Genomic DNA, 11,320 nt, shown 5'->3' on the forward strand with positions numbered 1-11,320 from the left:
AACTGTTCTAAATCACTAGAGTATTGTTGCAAATAAATAAAAATTTATGGGGTACTTTATTATTTTGCTAAAATTGGATTTAGATGCATAAAGTTTAATAGAATTTGTTTAAATTATTTCAAAAATGTCGAATTCAATCATACAACTGCTAGCTTCCGATAAATTTAACGGTGAAGGATATTCAAACTGGAAATCCAACATCAATACAATATTTGTTTTGGATGATTTGAGGTTTGTGTTGACGGAGGAATTTCCTCCAATGTTCGAGACATCTATGATCGGTGGGTAAGGGCTAATGAGAAAGCTCGGGCCTATATCTTAGCAAGTATATCTCATGTACTTAATAAGAAACTCGAGGTAATGCCCACCGCTCGTGAGATAATGGCATTGATTCAGAAGATGTTTGGGCAACTGTTACCTCTGTTCGACATGAAGCCATTAAGTATGTCTACATTACTCGCATGAAAGATGGAACCAACGTTAGAGAACATGTTCTCGATATGATGATCCATTTTAATGTTGTTGAGGCTCATGGAGCGATGATAGATGAAACAAGTCAAGTAAGTATGATATTGCAATCTCTCCCAGAGAGTTATCTGCCATTCAGAACCAATGCTATTATGAACAAAATTACTTATAATTTGACCATGTTGTTGAACGAGTTACAGACATATTAGTCTATGATGAAACTTAAGGAGAAAGAAGTAAATGTTATTTCTAAACCTAAGAAGTTTTTTAAGGGGTCATCGTCTGGAACAAGACCCACTGATAATAAAAAGTTTGTTCCCTCTTCTTCTAAGGACAAATATGTACAAATGAAGAAGAAGGGTAAAGAGAAAAAGAAAATCGCTGCTAAGAAAACAAAAAACAGAAACAAGACTCCCAAAGGAAAGTGTTTCCATTGCGGAGAGGATGAGCACTAGAAGCGTAACTGCCCAAAGTATTTGGCTGATAAGAAAGCAGAAAAGGTGAAACAAGGTAAATCAGATTTACTAGTAGTTGAAACATGTCTATTGAGTACTTCTTCTAGTAAGTTACTGTAAAAAGAATAATAAGAAAATTGATATACCCATATAAAAAGTTTATATTTTCTTTTGAAGTAGAGGTTTAATATTGTAGGGATGTCTATGCTTTCGTTCTGTAGCAAAGGCAACCAAAAACAGGAGATCTGAGCCAAGAGTATTCTTAACCATTGAGGCAGTCATTGTTGCAGATTAAGTTTTTGTCATGTTTATATACTTGTTTCGTAGGAGAGTGAATGAGAAAAGTAAGTTTTTTATAGGGCCTGAATGATTTTGTTCTCTATAGATTGGTGACACCATGCTTATTGCAATTGGTGGAGTTCATTTTGCCTCTAATATTCAAATAACAAAACCACTTGGTCTGGTATATTCTATTTTCCCTTTTCTCTTAGCTGCCTGACAGTGAAATTTTACTCTTAAATCTTAAAATATGGTTTAAATGTCATCTAATTGTTCTGTCTATGTAGAAATCATGTCTAGTTTGTGAACGGTCTAAATACTCTTATATATGTGTAAATTGTATTACTCTATCCCTTGTATTTTCTTGTAACATGCAGTAATTTTTGTTTATGTATAATCTGTTCGTTTCCGTTTAAGACTGTAATTGTTGTGTTCATTCTTAATGGAATTTGAAACGATCCACTTCTGCTGCTCAAATGATCTCTGTTTAGATTTCCTTCAGTTTAATTGTTTAGTTTGCTAATGTGTTTAGACATCAAGTTTGGATTACATTGTTTTGTAATTATTTTCTATTTTTCTTCGTGGGTATCGTATGTGTAGTGATTTGTTGATAAGATGGTTGAAAGCATATGTTTTGTTGAGTAAGATGGCTGGAAGCTTATGTTTTTCCTTTGTGAGTATTGACTGCTTCATTTGTTCCTCAATTTATGCTCTCTAAAATCTTGATCTCCCTTTGATGTTTTTTTCCCTATTGTACATCTAAAGAAAAATAATTCTTCTACAATGTAAAAATTATGACAACTTGTTAGCTTAAGAGAGTTCCAAATAAAATTTAGCTATGTGTATTTATTTATTTTTGTAATTATTTTTGTAGGTGGAATGAATGAGGATTTGCATATGGATGGAGATGATTACTTATTTGGCCTTGAATTTTATACTCATTACTTAATATTCAAAACTTTGTGAATCTTGTGTTTTGTCTACTCATTTTGAAGGAATTGCATTTTGACTTTCTTTCATTGTATTAGACACTAATTAAATATTTTATGTAATGAATTACAAAACTTCAATGATGAGATAGAACTTGAGAATCTGTGATATTTCAAGTGCTATGATATTTTATTATATATATATAATACATCTATGTTTGTAGTTATCATTTAGGTTTTGTTCAAAAATTGTATCATTTTATATTATATTTGATGAATATTAGTGATGGTTTATTGCACCATTAGAAATAATAAAAAAAAATTGGCTAAATGGCTAAAAATGACTATTATAACAATTGGTAATATATAATCGATAAGAAAAGGCTATAGAAACCTTTAATAACACAAAGAAAAAGTTATAAAATTCTCATAATAGTGCATACAAAAAGCTTATAAACACTTATAATGGCATAAAAAATATTATTAAAAAGTTATGATAGCTTCTTTTATTAGCTATAGAAATTTATTATAGTTCCAATAAGTAGTGCCCTAATATATTTCAATAGTAAGGTAAATATGTTGTATTTTTAAGGTTTCTAATAGCGTTAAGCATAGCTAACAAAAAATGTTATCAAAAGTTCTGGACTTTTAATAACATAGGTTGTCAAGACCTCAAAAAAAACTATAAAATATCTATTATAGCTTTTTTCGTTAGCTATCGTATCCATTATTTCTAAATAGTTACTTTGGACTTTATGGGCTCTGATACCATATTAGATAATATGAGATTTCATCTTAAGCGTTTTGGTCAATTATGATTTAAGATGGCATCAAACTAAGTTTATTTATGACGTCCCATGTTCAAGCTCTTATTGCAATCTTATTTACTCCCTAATTAATATTCATTTCCACTTGTTGGGCTTTTCACATATTTCAAGCCCACACAAGCAAGGAGAAAGTGTTAGATGATGTATAATTAAATTTACCTTCATCTATTAGCTTAAACTTTCAGGTCAATTAGTTATTTAAGATATATAACAGACGCTATGAAGTGAAAACCAAGTTCAAAGCTCTAGCCCACATGAAACATAAATACAACCTAGCCATAGAGCTAGTACACTAAAGAGTCCTCAAGTAGGTCTTAACAAGAGACCTCATAGCATGGAGTATGCACAATGATCTTCCTACATTAGTCAAGTCCATGCAATTGAAGATAGTCATTCTTCTATTTATATACAAACACATAGAATACAAAAGTTACATAAATACATCTTTATTATTTTTTAGTATAAGATATAAATTATCATTTAAAAAGTCAATGATTTGGTCCTTCACTCGTAGAACTATCGAACTAAAAGATTAAACATCTTTAATATGATATTGATAACAATCTTAAACTAAATAAAGTAAAAGAATAATGAAAGGTTTAATTATCCCATTAGTTACTCGAAGTACTCCATTAAACAAAAATGAAGTGAAGTAGAATAAATTAATATAAATAAAAACAAACTAGAAATTAGACGCAAACAAATGCAAATGTAAATTCACATTTGTTATATTTACTTTTACCTTTACTTTTAGGGTGTGTTTGGTAACCTGTGATGAGATGGAATTATAATGTAATGTAATAAAAAATCCATATTTGAGCATTGAGTCCGATTTGAAATACAAAACTCATTCCGTTCTGACAGTTTTCAATCTAACTCTCTTTCTCATTGTTTTCATGCTTCAAGATCTCATTTTCCTTCCGTTTTTTATTACTCACGCTTTGCAATACTACTCTAATTCTCAATAATCCTAATTACATTCAAACTCCCCAAGCACACCTTTATCATTATTGTTTAATCCTAAAAGGTAACAATAAAGATAAAAGTAATAGTAAATGTGATAAATTCATAATTTAAATAAAAATGAGCAAAAATAATCCAATTACGATTGTGTGGTCTATTACGATTAATCTATAAATAGAATTTCATTACGATTACACCAATATTCATTATAGATCGGTAAAACGTGACCTAAACACCATTTTGAATTATTGATGGCAATGATAGAAAACTCAAAAAGCATGGTTGTTTAGCAACTTTAACTTGTTGAGGAAGATTGTAGAAAGAAAGTTGGGAAAAAAGGCACGAATAAAGAAATATAATGTCACTACGCCCCTTTTTCTCTTTATGTTTAATGTATCTTCTTTTTTCTTAAAGAATGAATCTTTCTTTTAGATAAGATGAAAAGATTTGAAGGGTCTTTCCACGAACATATACTCATTGGAATTCTTTCCACTCACACTACTAAAGAAGAATTTACTATTATTATTGAATTTGGGGTTTGGATTTTATTGAATCCCCATTAAGAATAATTGCCTTTTTCTTCTGTAATTATAATTACTATATCATTATGAATTAGATTATTGTTTTATATGCTCCACTAATGACTCAAATGTAATTGGTAACTTGAAAAGAAGCCAAAATTAAATTATAAAATTGGTCCCTATAATTTGAAGAAATTTAAAATTTATCTTTATGATTTTAAAAGTCAGAATTTATTCCCAATCTTTTGATAAAACTTCATAAATAGTCTTTACGATTTAATAAACCTCTCATAAAAAATCTCCCAAATCCAACCCAATTCAACTCATGTGCACCCCTAATTAAATGTCCATAATATCTTATATGAGGTTTTGTTACAATTGAGAGGAATTAAGCTTATTTAGGATGAGATGAATTATAAATCTTTCACTACTCTTTGGTGATTTACTTTTTCCTCGATATCAACTCTCATATAAATTATATCATCATACATTATAAAAGTATTATCAACCACATTTAATTTGAGTTAAACTATGTCAAAATAAACAATAGGGACCAAATCAAAATTAAATATCATCCAAACATTCTAGATTGGATTACATATTATTATTGTTGTTACTATTATTATTATTGTGTGTAATGGTTGGATCTAATTCCATACCTTTTACTTTTATGAATGCAAAAGAAATTTTTATTATCACATGCTCCTGAGATGCACAGAATAGACAACTTTTCTCTAGACAACTTCATCAATATAAGAAGAGGACAAAAGACTTTCTTTCCTTTTTCCATGGAATAGACAACTTCACCAATCAACTAGCCAACCTTCCTCCACAAGTTTGAATTATAATCTCTTTTAAATTTACTTTTCTGTAGCCTCAATAATTCACACACTCCATAAAGCTACCCTCACATAATAATTTCTTCCCATTAGAACCACACATTTGCATCAAAAATATATTTCCAAAGTGTTTCTTAGTATATTTTGTATTGCATTCAAAGAAGCCAATATCAAAAGAGGTACGCTACTTATATTTTGGTTATTGGTTCTTCCTCTCAAGAAGGAAAAAAAAATGTCACTCTTTTTCAGGTCTTGCAGCTCCAAGAAATTTATTGGTGATCATTCTTTAGAAGATGAAGAATATGTTGAAAAAGGTAAAACTTTGGTGAAATGGAAGATGCCCAAAGTCCCAATCCACAAAATCTATGAAGAAAAAAGAAGAAAAAATCACTTCATTATTTTTTCTTCAAATAATTATGATCCTTCCATCAGAACCAAAGAAGCGCAAATCAGCTTTGGAAATGAAGGAGCAGTGTTTAGATTGTTTAATCAAAGCCCTTCAAGTTATGGTAGAAGATCAACATTCTTCAATACAATGAACATAGGGCTTGTTCAAATTGGTGTCAAAACCCTAACAAGAAAAATCCCATCAAATGCTTCAATAATTTTATGTCTTCGTGACAATCGAATTGAAAAACTTGAAGATTCACTAGTTGCTTTGGTTGAATCAAATTTGAAAGATGGCCCATTTTATTTCAATGTTTTTCCAAACATAAATTTGTCTTTGTTTTCAGCAATCACTAATGTTTGTAGTGTTCATGTTTTGGTCAAAGGGTTTGACCAGCTTCCAAAAGGAAGTGAGCCAATTGTTGTGACATGTAGAACATGTTACAAGCTTAATGAAAACAACTTTGGACCAGAGGCTTTGATTGAGAGTCCTGTTGGAAAAACAGTGTTTTTTCAGACACAGATTCTTGGAGATAATGATGATGATGTTGTTCAAAAAGTGACCATGTGGGACCAAGTTCAATTGCCTTCTAATTGGCCCACTAAGCTATACACATAACTAAGTTTCCTAAAGTAATTTTTGGTTCAAAAGAGGTTCAAAGTAAGTAGCTAATTAAGGGGTTTGTTTAATTAATTACTTTGTAATGAGAGAGAAAAGTGGGTGTCGTTGTGTTTTTCAATGTTGTTTTGTTGATGATGTGTGGAAATTTATGAGTTTTTGGGTAATTTTTATGTAGTATGTGTTTATGTGCTTGATTAGAAATAAGAAATGTGGAAGATAGTGGTTTTTAGGATAATGGATGTTTTCCTTTTGTATAGAGAGAGTACATGGAAAATGTGTATAATAAAGTCTTTGGATTAATGTATATTATCGTATGTTTCAATATATTTATGTAAAATCTACGAGTTGTTTGTTCTGAATGGATTTATTCTCTAAAGTGAAAATGTGTCGAGTTGAAACTTTAACTCAAGAAAATTTTATTTAACTAACACCATTTCAGTCTCATCACACATGTGTGATGATATGGATATGATGTCAATTCTAAACTAATATCATAGCAAATTGTCGTTGTATCGTACAATGACATTCCAAAAGATGACGATTTGAAATTTTTTATTATTCATATGTATGTCAGTTCAAAACTAATATTGTAGGTCAAAATTGTTTTTGTGATTTTGATGTGGGATGCTTAACCTGCACCTTTAAGATGATCCCTATTTTTAAGTTTATGATTCATGGATTGGTGTTATTTCATGACTCTAAACTCGATCATATGGTTCAATATTTCATCAAATCTACACAAGTTTTCTATCAAAAAGTCCAAGCATAAACTTTATAAGAGGTAATCTCGATGAAGACTAAGGTCGAATATAGGGATTAATTAAACAAAACTAAATTATGTACTGGTTCTTTACTCAAAAATTACAGACAAGTTATCAATAAATGGAAGATTCTTGTGTTGCTAAGCATGAATTAGAAAAGTAATAAAAATAAAACAATATGAATTCGGTGTTGAGGTGTGGGAATGAGTATGAGTGCACAACACAATGGTGTTAGTGATTTAAAAAAAAAAAAAAAAAAAAAAAAAAAAAAAAAGAAGAAGAAGATGACGGAGTTGAGATGAGCAATCATCAATCCTTTGAACTAATTAACAAGCTTTTGTTCATGTTCATAACCTTAATGGACTCCACCTCTTAGTGAGTTAGCCACATATATCATACCTCTACGATGCATGCTTTAGGTTACTTCGAACATGAGATTGTATTTATCTCTAAATACAATACTTACTTGATTTAGTGAAATCCACAATCAACTACCCCACAATTACTTTCTCTTTCAAGTAGTTGGTTTTTACCACTTGGTCTGATTAGAGAACCAAGAGTTGGAGTTAAACACACACTAAATCAAATGAACTTTTGCTTATCATTGAGCTTGTTGCAATGATGATTAACTCATCCCAATCCACTAATGAATTAGCTACTCATGGTCAAACAAATAGAAGTAGAAAAGATGAAGAATGAAAATATTGAAATCATAATATGTATTAGATAAGTGGTGATGGTTCGTTACAAGCTGAAGAGCAGAAGTACATGAAAGAAAAACTAGGAGATAAAATAGAAATATGGATTGAAAAAGCATTAGGGTGACTCATTGATATATGAATGTTAAATAGAAAACATTGACAACAATTGTAACAAGTAAAAGCACACCACAGTTGGTAACCCAATTCAGTGAGAACTACCTACGTCTGGGGGGCAGAAAGCCCAGGAAAGATAATCCACTAATATAAAAGAGTCAAGCAAATTTACAATGTAGTACTTATTTGTAATACATGAACTACTACAGTGGCTTAAGTTAAGCTTAACTCTCACTGCACTTAGGCTCCCTCTAGATGTAAGATTCCCCTTCAACTAAACTTAGGCTCCCCTAAGTATGTTAATATTAGCATTTGATACTTCGGCACCCGACAGTATGTAAGACTCCTCTCAACTTGACTATCTTCCTTTTGGATCAGTGAACTCCCTTCACCAACAACTCTTAAGTCCCCTAACATAGAGATCTCCTTCTCTGAAGTTGAGACTTAGGCTCCCCCAAGACTGAGGCTCCCTTCTCTTTCAGCAATGACTTAGTCTCCCTCTAAGACCATGAAATTCTTCAATGTATTTCACTCGAAGAACATGCACAGTAAAATAGTGAGCAAACAAGTAAGAATGTGATGTAGAATAGTTCAGCTGAAGTACAGAAAAGCGTCTTGCTTAATTACACAAATGCAGCAACCCTAAACGGTCTGCAAAACTCACTTTAAGTAAACAAATCCAATAAACAAAATAAATCCTCATTAGGAATAAAATTTTTGCTTCAAAAAGTAACATATTGGACTGAATATCACATCTGGATATTTTTAGATTTGGAAAATATTTTGCAGAAAAAAAAGAACTCTGATATCACAAGTGGATGTTAATACTTTATTTGAGACATCTACTTAACCAATGCAGAAAATTATAATGTCAACAAACCAAATCTCCAACAAACCCTCCCTTTGGCTTATATTTTTTTTTTTTTTTTTTGTATAGACAGAACAAAATAACAAACTACCATTCAACAATAAGCACAAATGTCTGAAAGACGGTCTTGGCAAAAACAATAACATCAACAGAACAAGATAAAAGCATATCAGTCCCTAGAGCAAAAACACATAATAACCAGGAGCAGAAAAAACAACAGTCAGAAACCTCCAAACTAACCACCAAATCAAACAACAACCAACTCCCCCTTTTTTGCTATAAAAAAACATCAACGATGTTGTTAAGAAAAGGAAGCACCTGCATCCCGAGATAAAACATATCGCGTGATCAATAAAACCTCATCCTTTTTAGCATTTTTCTCTTGAAGTTGGCGCAACAAAGACTCTAGATCACAAGATACAGTGGAAAGCAACAGAAGAATACGACCACCAAACAAAGAAGCTATTAAATCTCGACTTGAAGCATCAAGATGAAAAGTAGTCGTGATAGTATCTAGATCAGGAACATGATGTCCCTACAAAAGTTTAGGATTGATGGAGAAGAGACTCGGAGATGGATCAACAACATCTGAAACAATGAGAAGATCAGGCTTCTGAGACAAGAGTATACCACAAATAATTCGAGGAAAACAAATAGGCAATTTCAATGTTGTGGACCCTATATGACGTTTAATCTGATCGATTACAAATACACCATAAATGAACTGTGATCTACTCCCAATCTGATATACCAAAGTAACAAGAGCAATGGACAAACCAGATTTGTGAGAAGAAGGGCACCAATTATAAATTCTAGTCCGATGCAAAAGGGCATATTTAACACTTAAGGTAGCTATAGACAGTTGACCCTTACGTGGCCAAGTGGAACGTACACCTCCAGTCAACTCAAACACCAAATCTCTTAAGGAAGGGCGTTGTTCTTTCACAATTTCACGCACAGTACGACAAAGAAATTGGTTGATCACAACAGTAGAGAAAACGAAAGCATGTCGCCTGATGTATACCCTCTGAAAATCTGAACTAGCTAATTCTACAAAGTCTGAGGAAAGATTCACAAAGGATTCACGAACCAATTGAGGATAGTAGGGCCCTAGGTTCAAAACGGTTCTTTCAAACCAACAGTTTGAATCAATTCAATAAGCTCAGCACATGCTTGAGTACGATCAAACAATTCTTTCCCATCTACAATATTTCATTTTACAACATACTTCCACAGGCTTGCACTCTCTTCAGTGTGAAAAGAGACCCCATCCAAAGGCACAGAAGGGATGTTAGTTAGAAATGGTTGTTTTCTTTTGATATGAATCGTGACCCTAGTGACCCAAACAGAGCCTATAGCTTCTTTGTCTAAGCTACTCTTGAAACCTCAGTCAGAGGCTTCCTCAGAAGCAGATTACTTAGAATCATGATCAGAAGACTCAAAAGAAATATCAAAATCCTTGTTACCATCCCCAAAAATACTAGCACTATTAACAAATTTCTTAGATCGTGGAGCAGCAATAGGGATATCATCTTCATCAACAGAATGAATGAAACGGGGAGCATTCTTTGAACTTGGGTCGCTGGAATCAGTGTTACTTTAGATTCACCAACATTTTTCACATTCTCAAGAGCCGCAAAGACCAACAAATCAGCATTATCAGAATTTTGGTCTGGTAAAGTGGAAGACTCATACAGAGTCGTGACATTTTCTTTAACATTTTGAGCCTTGTCACTGGCCCAGTGCCAATAAAAATCGAAACCAACGAAGCACTTTGCGAGTCAATAACATCGAGTATAAAAAAGGCAAAAACAATATTCTCAACAATAGAGTTCAAAATAAAGGAAATCGGATTCGAGATTTCCATGAGCAGTGGAAAAATATTATTCCAAATCACAATCATGAATGAACATCACATATTATAGTTGACTTCAAACAAGCGGTTATACAATTGATACAGAAATTACAGCATGAATAACTATAAATGCACAAAGGCAAAAACTGTACGAACAATTGAAGATGCATCTCCATGCTCCTCACGATCACTTGAACAACAGCAACCTCGAACACTCAATCTACACGACCGCAACACGGCACGAACTTTTCACAGTCGTCCTCAATGATCGCCTCAATCACGAACTCCTCAGCAACAACGAATGGCCTCCACAAAACCTCGATGGTGTCGAGTTGATTATGACGCCACCAACAAGGCTACCTTGATATTCTCGGCATGAGAATCCAGAGGGTGGGCTCTGTTCGGACTCGGTATGAGGCAGAAGAAGGAGGAAACACCGATCATGTACACGACTGGGCAAGTAGGAGATGGTGAAGACCTATCGTATAGGTCGATGCTCAATCATTTAGATAAAGCTAAGCGATTGTCTAGCAAGATCTACGTGATCCTTTAGTTTATCGCTTAGCTCGGTTTGTCGCCTACAGACACTACACGATCGTTTACTTAGGACAAGCGATCGTCTAGCAAAACTATGCGATGGTTTAGTAAATACTGTACGATCGTTTAGCTCGCCATTGTACGATGGTTTAGCACGCCCAGCCGTCGTTTAGTAAATCCGTATTTACTTGACA

At 32.7% G+C, this 11,320-nt stretch overlaps 2 long non-coding RNA genes across 2 annotated transcripts; both read left to right on the forward strand.

Annotated features, from left to right (window-relative positions):
* The first annotated feature begins 839 nt into the window (after positions 1–839).
* LOC120071739 (uncharacterized) lies at positions 840–2,302 on the forward strand. Its single transcript, XR_005480325.2, has 3 exons — positions 840–978; positions 1,120–1,386; positions 2,077–2,302. It is a non-coding gene; the product is annotated as an uncharacterized LOC120071739 (long non-coding RNA).
* A 3,008-nt stretch (positions 2,303–5,310) lies between these two features.
* On the forward strand, positions 5,311–6,627 carry LOC150030123 (uncharacterized). The gene is made up of 2 exons (XR_016527155.1): positions 5,311–5,460; positions 5,531–6,627. It is a non-coding gene; the product is annotated as an uncharacterized LOC150030123 (long non-coding RNA).
* The last annotated feature ends 4,693 nt before the right edge of the window (positions 6,628–11,320 follow it).

Source organism: Benincasa hispida, unplaced genomic scaffold, assembly GCF_027475165.1.
Source record: "Benincasa hispida cultivar pf3 unplaced genomic scaffold, pf3_genome.v1.1 HicScf549, whole genome shotgun sequence".
Taxonomy (NCBI): domain Eukaryota; kingdom Viridiplantae; phylum Streptophyta; class Magnoliopsida; order Cucurbitales; family Cucurbitaceae; genus Benincasa; species Benincasa hispida.